General features: G+C 40.6%; 1 long non-coding RNA gene across 2 annotated transcripts; it reads right to left on the bottom strand.

Annotated features, from left to right (window-relative positions):
- Positions 1 to 12,580: 12,580 nt before the first annotated feature.
- Positions 12,581 to 14,630, bottom strand: LOC111254174 (uncharacterized). Of its 2 annotated transcripts, none has more exons than XR_002674956.2 (4): positions 14,546 to 14,630; positions 13,966 to 14,159; positions 13,141 to 13,414; positions 12,581 to 12,829 (listed from the first exon to the last, which is right to left on the bottom strand). It is a non-coding gene; the product is annotated as an uncharacterized LOC111254174 (long non-coding RNA). The 2 variants fall into 2 exon arrangements; XR_002674955.2 differs by having other exon boundaries at positions 13,966 to 14,156; positions 14,546 to 14,629.
- Positions 14,631 to 15,211: the final 581 nt, after the last annotated feature.

The raw sequence follows: 15,211 nt of genomic DNA, 5'->3' as shown, positions 1-15,211 counted from the left end.
CTGGATTTAAGTGTAGGTTGTAGAACACGGGTTTCTTAGAGGTCGCTTGGTGGCGAGATGAGGCTGAGCGGCGTTTGCGACAGGTCGGATTAAAATATTATCTCAGGCCTATCTTGTTCTGAAGACGGACAACAAAAAGAGGACGAGAAAACTAGGCTTTTCCGCACTCTCGGCCAAAATCATTTTGCCCTGTGCTAATGGTGTCTTGATGATGGCTCGGGTGACGACAGTAATTCGGTGCAACAGAAAAGCAGGAAAGGACTTTGAAGTCCCGCGGGTCATTAAATTGGACATTTCCAAGACATACCTGGCGTCTAGATCGAGCGTTGTCATTCTGCAACCCCAATGAGCGGCACCTTGGATATAATGGCATGGACGATACCACTGAACACAGAGAATAACAGTAAAGAAGAAAATGCGCCTTCTTAAATGGCTTTGAAATGCTCGCTATAATAATATATTATTTGACATTAAAGAACAACTAGTTCTACCGAAACATTAGTTAAAGTACAGCTAAAAAAAAAGCTAGTTAAAGTACATTTACTAATGATTACTATTATACCGCTTCCAAGCGACGGTATGCAACAGTCTGAACATAGTACGTTGTGATTTAACATGAACGACACCACTGTTTTTCTACAGAGGAAACGTTTTGTATGTTTCATATTATACACATTTTTCAGTTGTGGGCCATTGCAATAACGAAATGCGTCGTCACTCTCTATCCAGTTTCTTAACGATGTTACCATCGGCTGGTTACCGAAAATTCGTTGGCCATTTACCCGTTTAGTCACCTGTTATCTGAGAACATAAGTATGATGAGCATAGTGTGATGAGTACACATGATAAACATATATATATATATATATATAAACACGAGTACAAAAGTTACGTTTGGAAGATGGAGGAGCTGTTGCATCATCTACAAGGCCCTTTTGTCTTCAAAGAGTGTACATAATATAAGACAACTTTATAGTTGGCCGTCCTTTAGCTGGTACTCATGCGAGTGTACATATAATATTATAGCTACCGAACGTGTTCTGCGTCCAAAAGGTCCTTGAGTATCGTCTTTGAATATCGTATAATGTTGACTGGAGTTAGAAGAAACGAATTTAAAACAATTCTGTTCAGTATGTAACTATGAATAATAAACCTAAGTTCGATAAATTTTAACAGGCTATATATTGTAGTAGGCGTTCGTTTATCTGTTATTTTTAGATTTCGAATCCGTTGCTGTAAGGGTAAAAGGTTTATGTGCTGAATTGCCCAAAACGAGGCAAACCATGGCAGGCTGTTTATCGTAACGGCCACGCATGTATCTGCTATGCTTAGAACTTGAAGAAGGCCAATCCTTTCTACTTTATAATGGTGGAAAACAGGGCTTCGGTTTCGCGATCTAAACAATGATCATTTATTATCCAATCTTTGCGCTGTGTAAGATATTAACGAGATAATCAATTTCTTCCCTGCCTTGGCGTTATTGCCGGATCTTATGCGGCTTCTGAAAAATGGAAGAAAATCGGAGGGCCTTCTATAGGGCTAACGTTTAAAGGGCTCGAAAATTCATCAGATTGGCTTAAAAGTTATTCCTTGTACACCTGAACCCTTGGTGCGGTTTACAACTATAGGCTTGACGCACGCTTGCTATTAAATTCATTCATTTGCGGATTAAAGGAGGAATATTTTGAGAATGAGTTGTCTAGGTTTATGTCTCAAATTAAAGCTGTAAGAACGGTGGATGGTAGTTGTAGTGAATAAGCATAACCCTCGAGAATGACACTTTTAGCAATTGCAAGAAAATTGTTAAAATATTGAAACCTATTGTTAGGCTAAGATTGCATCCGTTGGAATTTTAAGTACGGAGAGACCGCACAATAGATTTTCATGGGCCTATAAGCGCCACTATCGCTTTACACCCAGTTCCCGGTCATTTGCAAGGTTAGAGAAAGATTTTTAAAAAGTGAATCCATGATCGAGAGGCGGTTACATTGAATAAATACGTTTGCGTAAAATGTCCCTATCCGCATATGCAAAGGATTCATGCAAATATCTTTTATCATTTCGATCGGTGTGGGCCTCTCTGTCTGGCCTCTTTCGCTCTCTGATCATGAACTGTGTCACACGAATGCAGCTTTCTGTGTGTTTACGACTTTGCTAGCTTATGGGTACCTATAGATTCAGGTAAGCAGGCGTGCGTATCAGACATACGTCAAATAGTTACGGATACTCTGTTTATTGTACTACACAGTTGTCAGCAAGTTGATCGCTGCCATCCATCCGTGTTTAACCTTGACCTTCACCGATCCAGACAGCATTTGCATACAGTAATGAGGCGATGCGTCTGAAGGTCGGACGCTGAAAGTCGTCGCATTGCCTCCAAGAGCGGCGTTGGCAGCAGTAACGTTAACCGTATGTACATCAAGACTGCGTAAGGCCGCGGCGTCTGTCAGTAACAGCAGAACTTCGAATCGCCTTTCTCGAGCTGATCATTCTGCAGGAACAACCGTAGTAAATCTGCTGATAGCCACAACTTTATTGTCGATTATGAAGTTAGTAGATGCAGCAGTAATAATAAAAACGGTAGCCAATAGAACGCTGTAACGTTTTCTGTATAGTAAAACAGCACCTCCATACGATCGTCTCGCGTACCAATATCGTTTAATGGATAACGTTTCCTTATGCTGGTCGCTACTCATGCAATACTTCATGCTGTATGGGTCTGGTTATGGCGTTCAACTGGAAATGCACACTGCATATCATGCACTTCTAGTTAAACGAGGTTCATAATGTTACTGGTATAAAAGTATCTTACGCGAGTATCTTACGACCAAAACCAGCTTCAGCGTAAATAACTAGGGATACACACACACCTAGACAAGCACAATTCTAAACGCATGGCTATATCGAGCCCCATTGGCTGGCCCAGGTTTTATACATCTTGCCACTAACCGTAAGGAAATTACCTAAGTCAGATTTGCGACAATGCAAATCACCAAAACGTTTACTACTCCGATAAAATAGCGAATATCTGGATATAAATAAAATGTTTCTACGCGCAATCGACCGTTCTTACCATAAAGTGATGATTTTTTTAGGGGACAAAAAATCATTACTTTATGCGCTCTACCAGGAATGTCTTAAAGAAAGAAAAAAAAAAAAAAAAAACTGTTAATTAAGAGCACCTTACTGAAGTCGCAATCTAGACGATTACATATAATATGTAAAGTTAGCGATAAAATATATTATCCAGTATTGCAAAAATCATATCACTATTAAAAAAGCCGTTTCATCATGAAGTTTATTTAGGGACACAGTTGACACCCCTGCGGTCTCGATACTTTAGAAAACGCACTCGCGATACAGTCTTGCGAAACGCAATGTGTGCCAGTATTAAATATGTACACGTATGTGACCTTCGGCATTTATACAAACTCGGTATCTTTTCTACCCATTATCCTGTTCTTGTAATCATTAACTTTTTGAGAACCAGGCCTGAAATCGATCCAAGAAGTTCAAACGGAACTAAATTATTAATTTTCGTTTTGTTAACTCATTCAAGCCGTTCCCTTATTTGGAGATAAAGGCGACTGTAATGATTCGACAAACCATAGATCTACAAATATAATTCTCGAAACCTGTTGGAATATATACGTATACATAGCTCTCACACTGCCTTAATTGATGTCGTTGAGACCCTTAACACCATCTCTTACGATATATTTTTTAGAAACAATTTCTTATTTTAGCTTGTCTCCGGTATTTTGCGAAAATTTGATTTGACCGTACGCAAATTGCGTGTCATTTGTCTTGCTGTTTATCTCACCCTTATGATACAGATTCAGAACTTGTCCCCTAACAAAGTTAACTGGCTGACGCTAAACGTAACTGTGATACGCTTGGCCTCCCCGCAAACATTTATAAAGCAAAATCAAACGTTCTTTTTCAAAACATCAGGCCAAATTTCTCAACATGTCGAGCAATTCAGTTAGCCTTAATGGGATAATCGTTTTATTAAGTTCGTCCGTAAAACGGCGTTCGGATAAAGATTTGACTAGGCTGATACTTTTCATAAGTTACATTTAAAGAACTCTGCCCGTATTTCTATGTTCATTAGTGTTCAAGCAAGAAGTTTCCTCCAGCACTTGACCTTACAGCCTAATAGGCCCCTTCTTGGACTAACGAGTACGTTATGTTTTGAGACAACACACTTTCTCAATACACGAACGCGTTATTAAAGAGCCAGCCTGATGTCATTCGGACTATTTTTGGGTAATCAAGATCCAGCTTTCTAGATATTACCTCAGAATGAGCATAGGACGCTGCTAGGTTAATCAACTGAGCGCAAACGCTACGCAATCAATCCCCGAGTTTATTAACAGAGATACATTTATAACTACTTACCATCCTATATCCATTGTATAAAAAAAAAAACTGCAAAGTACCCCGCTCATAGCTGCACCGATTTTTTTAGATATCGTTCTTAATAACCTGGTGCCAATGCTAATTTTGTTAAAACTATATGTTATTTCATGAAACTGTAATTTAGCTCTCGGTTGATCTCAGTTGCTCAGTTGCTAACTGACGCAATCGTTGAACTTATATGATTAAGTTTATTTGAATTTGAAACATTGAGCTGACGAAACAGGCAAAACTGATAACAAAAAGTAACCTGGACTAACGTAGATTCCGCAAGTTGCGATCACTGCGCCAATCACAGAAAAAACGTTGTATAAATCGATACAGGTTTTATCAAATAGGGTAAAAACTTATTCTGATGATGAGCTCCGGTTAAACTACCGGAACAAAGTTGTTGCATACTTATTGTACAATAAATGAGATGCAGATCAGACAGGAATCAGAAAACTGTTTTAAGTGCGTAGTACCGTAAGACAGCGCCGCCACCAACAGAAAATAAGCATTCCTAACCACCAATTAACTGAAGAGTAGTGTATTACTTCGCCTACGAAAGACACTCCATTTAGCCTGACAAGCCTAGCTTCAAAGAAGTAGCATTTTTAATGTGTTTTTTTTTTCCATTATTTTAGATTTAATAGAGTACCGTCTCCGCTTCATTGGTCCTGTGTTACTTCATTGGAATTTCGCAACAATTGAAGGCAGAAGGGACAAAAGCCCAGCAGTCTTTTGGAAATCCCGTCATGTTTATACGAAGATATGGCACGAAAATTGCTTATTTTATCGTAATTATGTGAAACAGCGTCACAGTCCTCGTTGCGCCTACAATACACTGGAAAACATTATAGGTTGAAAGTAAATTCGAATATTTTGTACGAGCTTGTAACAGTGTAGCGTCGTCCCCTACCGACCTAAATTATGGTTGCTTTACGGTAAATTATCATCTAAGTATATATTCAAATTTCATTGACTTTGTAGGGTTTGTTTCGGAAGGCTTTGTTTCAAATCAAAATGTAATAACCTGTGATGGTTGCATCACTGTTTTATTTCATATCAATGTACCAGAAGGCGTTAATTGTACCGCTCAAAACCTGTGGTTAAACAATCACGGTCTATAGGTATTTTCATGCCACATGGGGAAGAAAGTTTTGAATTTTGAACACTTTTTTGATACGGGGACAAGTGGTCTAGGCTGGACTTATCGCTCATAGATTTTAGCTACTTCTGTCTCAATCCGTCGTTACTGTAACACCGAAGGTCCGAATTAAGTTTAACGTTTTTTTTTTCATCTGACTATTAATCTGATCGTCATGGTTTCAGACGCGGGTATTTCGAATTTACATAGCTCTCATAAGGTTGACAGACAATGTAATCGAATTACATGAAACGCTCGAACCTATCAGATATTCAATAGGTTCAACGATTATGGCTACACTCAGACTATATCTATTTTTGATTCTTGATAGCGAACAATTGAGTTCTCGTTCAGTCTGTTCCTTCCGGTGTGACTCGAGAAGTGTTTGCAGCAATAACTGAGGGGCACATAGCTCTTATCGAATTCGAAGAGTAGTTGACTAAAAAGCTCGAATTTAATAGCGCAATCTGCTTAAGGCGCTTCACTGGATCACTATTACCCAAGGTAATTTACTGGAGGCAAAAACCCATATAGTCTAACAGGATTGCCTATTAAAGCAACTAGCTTTAGAACTTGTCAAATTCGACGTACGACGTTCTTATAGGTGCGGCATAAGCCCGCCCCCTACAGTCAATACCTAGTGCTTTTAAAGGCTTTTTGCGAATCGTTTGCGCCCGTCAATGGCACACCAATTCCTGATACGACTGGAGATGTCCCAATTTTTTTTTTTTTCGAAATGGGCTGCTCTGTTACGGACGCCTGCGCATCTGGGCTGTAAAAACCCTTGGCGTAAGTGTTGGAACGAAGATTCACGTTCCAGCTCGAAGATATGGGCTAGACTGAAACAATTTGAAGGTAGAAGAAGCAAAATGATTAAATAGATTGGTACCAACGGGTACGCCCCAAGATGTCACAGATTATGGTAGTTGAGTAGATGACTGTGGAACGCAGGATAATACAAGAGCTTTCAAGCTATTATTTGACATGCAGAGGGTAGTTAGGTTTCGCCTCCCAGCACAAGGCTACATATGCGGTATACAACAAATTTTGAAATCTATATGAAGAAAATTGTCTAAATTACGCACCCTTTCCACAGATCATTATGTTCGGTTTACTAACACAAATGATATTTCTATTAGGTCACTGCGAAAATTGAGAGGATCACGTACGAGTTATGGGTTTAGTGAAATAGATGTCTCATATAAAGCGACGAAGCCGCCTACAAAATGTTTCTTCAAAACCTAAAAGAACCCTCGCGAGGACTCTCCCGTCAATGCTACGAACCGCCAGATAACAGGCGTTCGGTATCGTATCGCAGTCGCATACGTTCTAGTTATCAATACTCGCAAAAGCGATCAGGAAGCAATACCCCTATTCGATTAAGATTTAGTAGTACTCTACTATGGCCCTAGCTGTTACAACGGCTCCTCTTAGCCTTTTGTTTGGGCTATCTGGACGCCCGTAAATACGATATAATATATGACTGATACCAGCGAAGAAGAACCACTCGCTCAAGCCCTCGCTTTGCCATGTGTAACCAGCCATCGTAGCAAAAAGAAATTACTTTACCCTGTATATTGGGAATTATTTGCTGGTTTGCGCCGTTTATTTGACGCAACTGAATGGTGTACCCGTTCGTCTTAATCGTTTAGTTTTTTCAAGCATTTTCTTGTATGCAGGGCCCTTAGAGTATCGTCAAACGCAAACGACGGTCTTCTTGAAATGGAGCTCTGATTCAATTTTGGCTTAAGGCATATGTATTGAAGTTAGTCATTCCCTTACCTGCTCCATATCACGGTGAAATTACCGCTTCTCGCCACTCGTGACAATACCCATGTATGCAGGCTAATGCGCATGTGGCGGCATAAGAAGCGAACGTTTGGCAAAACTGCGCGGGCTTTTAACGAAGCAGGAATGCGTTCATACGCTCTTCCCGGTTTTTCTTGGAACAAAACATCTTGTTGCGATCCAGAGGATGTCAGAGAGGGTAAAAACAAATCTCCACCTAATATTCATGTTCTAAGTGATCGAACGAAACTTCATGATACTATACTCTTCCCAGAAAAACGGACGTATCACCAACATGTTTATATAGGCATTCTATAAACGACTATACAACCATTGCTAGCTAAAATGTTTGAGGAATACATACGTCTTACAGCAAAATGACGCTCTACCAGATGATCAGTGCAACGTGGAGGTACTTGAGAGTGCAAGCATGTCCTGGGACGAGCGCATACGGCCGCCGAACAGCTCAGATTTGAAGCTTCTGGTTCACTATGGTTTGGAACGTTATTGAGTTGGCGTCTGTAGTTTTATATCAGGTATTGCCATTAGGTATTCCGCCGCACGGCTGGCTCCCAACATGGAATGAAATATGTCTGTGCCCAGATTTGAATCTAGATCACGACGTACCCTTAAGACTAGCAAACAAGTACGTAACCCACTATGCTATCGTGACGAGTTGGGTGCTAACGTGAGTGAATGACCACGCCGATTCGATCGGTCGTGTCTTTACCAGGAGAGCCTTTGTAGACTTGTAAAGGTAACATTTGAAACGAGTTAGTAGCGGTTTAGGTCCCGATTCGAAACTCGAGGCCAATGAATAAAATCGCGCTCGTTGGCGGTGATGTCGAATAAAGATCCAGCACTGACGCAAATAACACATTCAATACATGCAAACATTTTGTTGAACTATTCTTTTTCATGTTTAAATAGTCTTAGGAACAAAACGTACGGAGAATCTCGGAGAAACCTTAGACTCCATATTCTGTATGCGTAAATCAGGACAGCCGAAGTAAGGTGAATAAGTAACGGGAATTGTACGGAAGTTGGCAGGATGGCCAGAGAAATGCGGCACGCTAACTAAAACAAACAAACCAGTATAACAACTCCAACGGTACGAGTGGGAGATAACTATAGTGAGCTGTCACGGGTAATGCTTTAAGGTGGTGAAATATTCTGTCGTAAGATCTGAGCGTCTTCTTGGTTAATTAGAAAATTTTATGCCGCTCGTTAACGTCAAGCGCGAATGTGTAATGCCGACTGTGCGGTAGAAGCGGCCAGGTAAATATATTAAAACCTATGTCTCCAGGTCGAAAGTACGGTTCATTACTGCATAAATGGAAACCAAGCGGTCGTGCTTTCGATTCGATTAAATGCCGTTATCAACAACGATGTGATTTTGCTTGGTCTGTCTCACCAATGACTCTTATAAACCTTGAGAAGCAATCGAAAAGTCCTAATATTATCGATCGGGATCGATCGAACTTGGTAAAATACCAAGTTAGCGGACAAATCTTCACAACGCCCTTAGTGGCAACAAGCTACCTGCTAAATATCACCACCACAGAGTAAGAATGAATAAATTAATACTTGTATGAGCACTAGTCAACAAATTCTCTTATTTTAAGTATAACCTAGAGGGCTTACCCCCTCCCCATCAGCAATCGAAGCGGAATGGGTCTGGCTGGGTTTATCTAGGGTTCCGTCAGCAGACCTCTCCCTTTAAAAGAGCATGGCAATCATACAAACCGCTATCAACCTTAATAATACAACCTAATTTTTCATTAATATTTATAGTGTTACATTCACGCCGGAAACCTATAACTGACCAGCTTTTTTTCAGAAAACGTGCCACTACACGCGCTTAATTTTTGTGGTCTTCAAGTGATTGAGGATAGCTTGTTCCATTTGGGAGGTTCAGCAGCGGTCCACTCTGCGCACACGTAAGGCATGCCGATACAGCCATTGTTCTGTAGCAGCTATCGTTCGTAGTTACTTGACACATCTTTCACGCTATCTTCTGTCCGAATTAGGATGTCCTGCGCTTATAACCAACTGTTCGACCAGCTCTGCAGGCTTCTGGTGGCGCGCCTCCTCTACCATTTCAGAGATCGGCGAAATCATGGGATGCTTATTGTCTTATTTCAAATCAAAGCTTTATTCCTCAACGCTAGATCATCGACAATAGGCGTATTTGTTTCAGTTCCTTTAAAATATCGACGATCTTCATGCAGAGCCGCCATTACATTTTTAACCAGTAGATACGTTTTGGAAGTGCATGATTTTGAAGTTTTTCGACAAATCATTGCTTTGAACTACGACAGTGAACAACAAGGCTATTTCTTACAACTTGAGAAAACAGGCCGTCTAGAAGCAGACAACTCGGAACGTCTACGCTGCTATCCAATCCAATCATGGCTGAAAGACAAACGAAAATCGTCCCTTTCCGTTCTCCTAGCGTCGAACAACCTTGAAACCGTTTCTCCCAATCAGAGTAGTAGAACGCTTCACCTACAATGTGCGTGCTTGCATACCCTATGTTTACGATCATTATCCCGAGTCTTTTGCGTGCCGAATGCCTGGTTTTCAGGCGTCATCGGTTACCTATAGCAAACTAAGGCTTCTCCTTTGCGCCAACGAAACAGAACCTTAATGAAGCTTCACTTGTCGTCACTTTTTTCTCTTATAAAGATACGGGTTATTGCATTTTCTTACAAGCGGGATACATAGTTTACTAATATTGCTTTTGTTCTGTCGAGTCTTTGCTTTTAGTGGCCCAGACCCAATCGTGCAAGGATAGAAAATTGGACAGAGTTGTCACTCTAGATGACTTAGGAGGGCATTGAATTCATAGGACGACTTGGCGTCGCTGGCCATTTCTCATAAAAAGGTCAAGAAGTAACGGCTGTGTTTATTAGAGTCATGCAAGGTTCCCGTTTAGTGCTCTATAAAAAGTAAAACTATAGAAATCTTTCGTATGCCTTCTAATGGTGGCTTTCAACATATTTCACGTATTCGCAATTACTGCAAGTGCCGATCACCTGGCTTGCTAGCCATAACTTTAGGTTTTCGTAGTTGCCCATGAACACATCTTTTGATGAAACAACACAATAGAGTATTTCTTAGTGCTAGCCAACGCCCTTATAGGGTAGTTTTGTACATTACTATTAATTTCCATAAGACGTCGGCGGAGAGTAAATAGCAGCGAAGCTTCTTAAACATTACTTCTTTAGTTACTCTCGAATTAAACTTGTCCAAATAATCTATTGGTATAAAGAAACGATGACGATGTGATTTTACAGCCTAGGTATAGTTTTCTTCTTTATTCACACCGATCTAAGGTGGTTTGCACATGGTACTCGTACGAGTTATTTGCAAGCAAGTTGTAGAAGCTTGTATGAAAAGCGCATCTAGCGTGATCTACTAGTTACGGCCCAATCGAGCGTACATTGGGGATTGTGCATTCGTTAACGCAAATACCCATCCATCCATCCATCCATCCATCCATCCGACTTCTTAGACTTCGAACCACGCTCAAGTTAAAAATCAATTAAAAACGAAAAAACAACGAATCTATTATCAGCTGATCGGACCCTACTGGAGATGATGACTATATTTCCGCACGCAGTTGCTGTTTAGTATAAATGATATCGCTACGCAAATGCTTTAGGTAGCACTCAGCGAATTGAAACTCTACGAAGCGGAGCACTATTTGAAACTAGGCTAGGTTTTTTCGGTGCAGAAGCTATGGTGGCATTCGATCCTAGACTGGCAGCACTTCTTCAGTTTTACCTTCATTCGATGTTTTTTCCTCACCACATCGTAGAACATGAGAGATTTGGTCGGGTCACCGATGAACCACTGAATGAGCTACGTATATCATTCAATTTTATTTGACACTTCACGTTGTAGCATAGATCTCGTGCAGCAGGGATGGGATCTGCGAGGTTGATTTGCCAGAATTCAAGCTATATAAGTGAACTTTTGATAGCAACTTTTTACACAGATCCGTCCTGCAATTCGTTAATTTCGCTTCGTGGTTATTAGTTCCCAAGACAAGCCAACGAGCAGCTTTGGTAGCATTGTACGTATTTAACGTACATTGTATCCTGCCTTAGTTGGTACCATAGCAATGTTTGGCCAATATTTTATATCTTTATATTCGGAATATTTGGACGCCGATTACATTCAGCTGTGATAATGACCCTGTTGTAACAAAGCATTGGATACTCTTTCTTGTTCAGTTAGTGATATTTACCTTTAGGTTAAATACTTGACGAAAGTCAAAATAAATACAGCTGAACTTCGTTTTGTCGTCTGAATCAACACTGTTTTCTTCAACCAGAGTAAATGGTCAACGTTGGCCTGCCCTTTGTGAGTCCATGATACTCGCACGCTTACTCTCCAGTGACTAAATTCAAGTTGACTAGACGCACTTTGCTGCTGCTGCAACTGCTTTGCTAAGCACTAACTTCTAACTTTCGGACAGTTTCAAAACAGGAATTTAATCATTGAAAATCAAAATACGCCAGGGCCTTATCATCATAATAAGAAGGACTAAATCTACCCACCCAGCGGCTTTGATGAAACGTCCGATTTACTGGCTAAACGCCGTCCAGAGTAGACCTACACGTCACAAATTACCTAATCCTCTGTATAAGGTCACACTTAGACTGCTGTTTGCATCGATGCGAAGAGCTCTTAGACATATTCCATATGATTATATGAAATGCCACAAGCTGATGATTACGATCGGTCGATTTTTCTATTACTAAAACCTTAGCTGAGAACTGAAAGAGAACTTGCGATTGTCCGAATTTAATATGCAATAATATAAGCGAACTTATTGGGACCCGATGACATCATTTCAAGTTACACATGAAATGAAATTGGTCGTACTTTGGAATATAAAGTAATCGTAAAGTAGTAAAGCATGGCCTTTCAGAGGCTGTAACTCTGCCGGCGAAGCGACAAACGGCTGTTAGCAGACGGGTCGTCATTCAGTTAGGAAGGCGATACCCTGCCAGTTCGAACGGTATCTTCGTAGGCTGTTAATCTACCCCTCTTCGAGGTGGGGGTCTATTTTGCCTAATTGCAAATTGGCCTCTGACCTGGCTGTGAACTTACCGATCATCATATCGATGTTTGCCGTGACCATGTCAGTAAACCATACTTCTTATGTAACGAAGTTATCTCGTAGATTACTTTGACGTACGTTAGCAATTTTAGTTATATATGCATCCTGTACCTAACATAAATCAAGCCGGTAGATAATGCTACGACCATGTCCGAGTAGGCGTGGCACTCTCTATATATTTTCTAATACAAAGAAACTTAATCTAGCGATAATCATCGCTGAGTAAGTCGGAGGTGACTTTTCTCATTGTTGCTGTTCCAACTACTATGCACTACCCTTCAGGTGCATACACATTATGGCAATCCAGTTGACCATTCTGAGTACATTATTCATGCGGACCGCTTGCGACCTGTACGAACCTGCGGAAAGGAACTTTTCTATAGATTTATCAGGATTTGATTTTTGATCGAACTCTGCTACAGGCCTAGTCTAAAGGTAACACACCCGTCGGCGCATCTGCTCGAAGTACGATCTGCGCCACTGTTCTGGACTTCACCAAGATGGACCAGCGAAGGCGGCTCTAAATTTAGACCGTTCACTGCGATTGTTATTTAGTTTAACTCTATTGAAGAAGGAGATTCTATACGCAGCTTTGGTGTGCCATGGGGCCCAATACATTGTGTCAACATCCAGTAAAACATCTGACAAGCACAAAATAATCCGAACTTACCTTTAGGCAATACGGTGAGCTTCGTATATACAAAACGATTTATGGATGAAATCATTATAATATGTTCAGAGCTTCCAGAGGTCATCGTTGTGCTCGGCTCTAGAGAGCCGGCAATGTGGACGTTCTTTTCTCCATCTGAATGTAGGTGTTTTTCATTTCTTCATTTTTTTTTAAACTTTTTAACTTTGCGAGAATTCAGCTAGCAAGGCGCAAGCTGTTCTCCTCAATCGAAGCGCCACGTGTTTCCTACACGGATTTGTCTAGAGAAGTCATTCTGGAAAATTCAAGTAAACCTTTAAGAATAACCTCCTCAACGAAATTAAGTATAAGTCCAGCTAAACGTCAGTTGCTTAACGTCTGCCAACGCATCCTGGTAGCTTATGCTCGAGTTTGAAACGTTGGTAAAAGCGCTCAGGTAGTGTTACACGTGTTCGAACTCCACTTGCAGCCTTGTGATCCTGGCTTAGCCAGAGCGCTTGCTTTTTGCCGTAGGCGGATGTACCGGAACAATGTACGAGTACTTGACATGAATAGTAATGATAATATAAATAGTTATCTATAATTAATATACAATACCGGGTGAATAAGTAAGCGATTGAAATAAGCAAATATTGCAGGTTTGCCTTGCAATTAATGATACAACTGTGGCGCCTCGACGCCGGCTTAAGAACGTCTTGCTGTTGGTATAATTAATGTCGTCAAAAAAATCCCATATACATGCATTCAAGTATCTTCTGTTTATAAACCCCGTTCGCAATAGGGGGAGAGATAAAAACATCGTTTAACTGGCATCAGCTAAGCAAAACAATCGCTAGAACTGCTAACCGATATGTAAGAGCCGCCGCGTCTACTTAAATATTATCCAGTCTTTCATTCATTGCTGCTTCGGACGGCTGGCTTCCATCATGAGACAGAGTTTGTCGGTCTCGAACCTAGTCCATGACGCGTCCGTAAGTCTTGCGGGCAAACGCGCCATAACTGCATCACCGCACGGGCCCAGCTTATTTAATAGCCACCTACTAGACATACAAAAAAAAGAAAAAGGACGTGTTACTGGACCACTTTCAATTACAGAAGCTAACAAATAACGTATTTTATAAAGCTTCATTGCTGAATTTCGATCGGTATAATAAAGCTTAAGTAGCTGGCCAGGATTGCGTAAAACGGAACAAATTGCGCTTCGTTTCTGCGAGTACGCTAGACGCCTCGTCGACGACCTATCGTGAAATCTTATTATTAAGTGTAAAGGAACACATCTAATCTACTAAGAATTCCTATAAAAATGTTCTACTACTAACAGTATTAAGTATTGTTTAGTTCTGAAAACAGAAAAAAAAAACAGGACGAGAAGCGCTCTCTGCTTTAAAATCTCAGGTCCTAAGTCAGCGTTCGCAGGGTGCCTTACAATTTAATGTTCTCTGTAAACAAATGTAAGAGATCGTAATCAGTCGACAGCTGTTTTACGGCCACTTTGGTTCGTTGTTCTTATTCGATACTGACTGAGATGTAATCGAAAAATTTCTTGAATAGAAAATCGACGACAAAGGCTCTATTAGAATATAGTGTTTTCATGCAACGTTTAGTGATGCGGCTTACAAGCATGGTACCTGTTAGCGTCCAACCTTCTCCCTTAGCCTATTAATTAATCAATTTCTTTCGAGGCGTCAGTAGTATTCATTGGTACAAGGACGTAAGTTTGTAGGAAATAAACATGCAACACACACTATCCGACGATAGGGCGGTTAAAAATCGGCCGAGTATTTATTTTCTCACGCCTCGAACTAATCTAATAGCAAGCATTGTTCCTCGACGAACGAACGCTTAAAAGGCTCTCAACAGATATTCTATAAGTGCCTCCGAATTGAACTTGGACTACTTGAACCATGACACGTCCGCTACGAATTTTGAAAATCCTATACAATTAGAGAAAAAAAATACATGCTTGAGAAAATTGTTGATCCAACGCAATTGTGACGCAGAAAACGTTGGGCGCCATATTGGAGCTAAAAGACATCGCTTTCGTTGTCGACAACTTTTGTCTATGCACCGTTTGTTGCCCAATTACGAATCT

The sequence above is a fragment of the Varroa destructor genome, unplaced genomic scaffold, assembly GCF_002443255.2.
Source record: "Varroa destructor unplaced genomic scaffold, Vdes_3.0 BEIS01000007.1, whole genome shotgun sequence".
Lineage (NCBI taxonomy): Eukaryota > Metazoa > Arthropoda > Arachnida > Mesostigmata > Varroidae > Varroa > Varroa destructor.
Note: the sequence above shows the minus strand (reverse complement) of the source record. Positions and strands in the feature narration are given on the sequence as shown.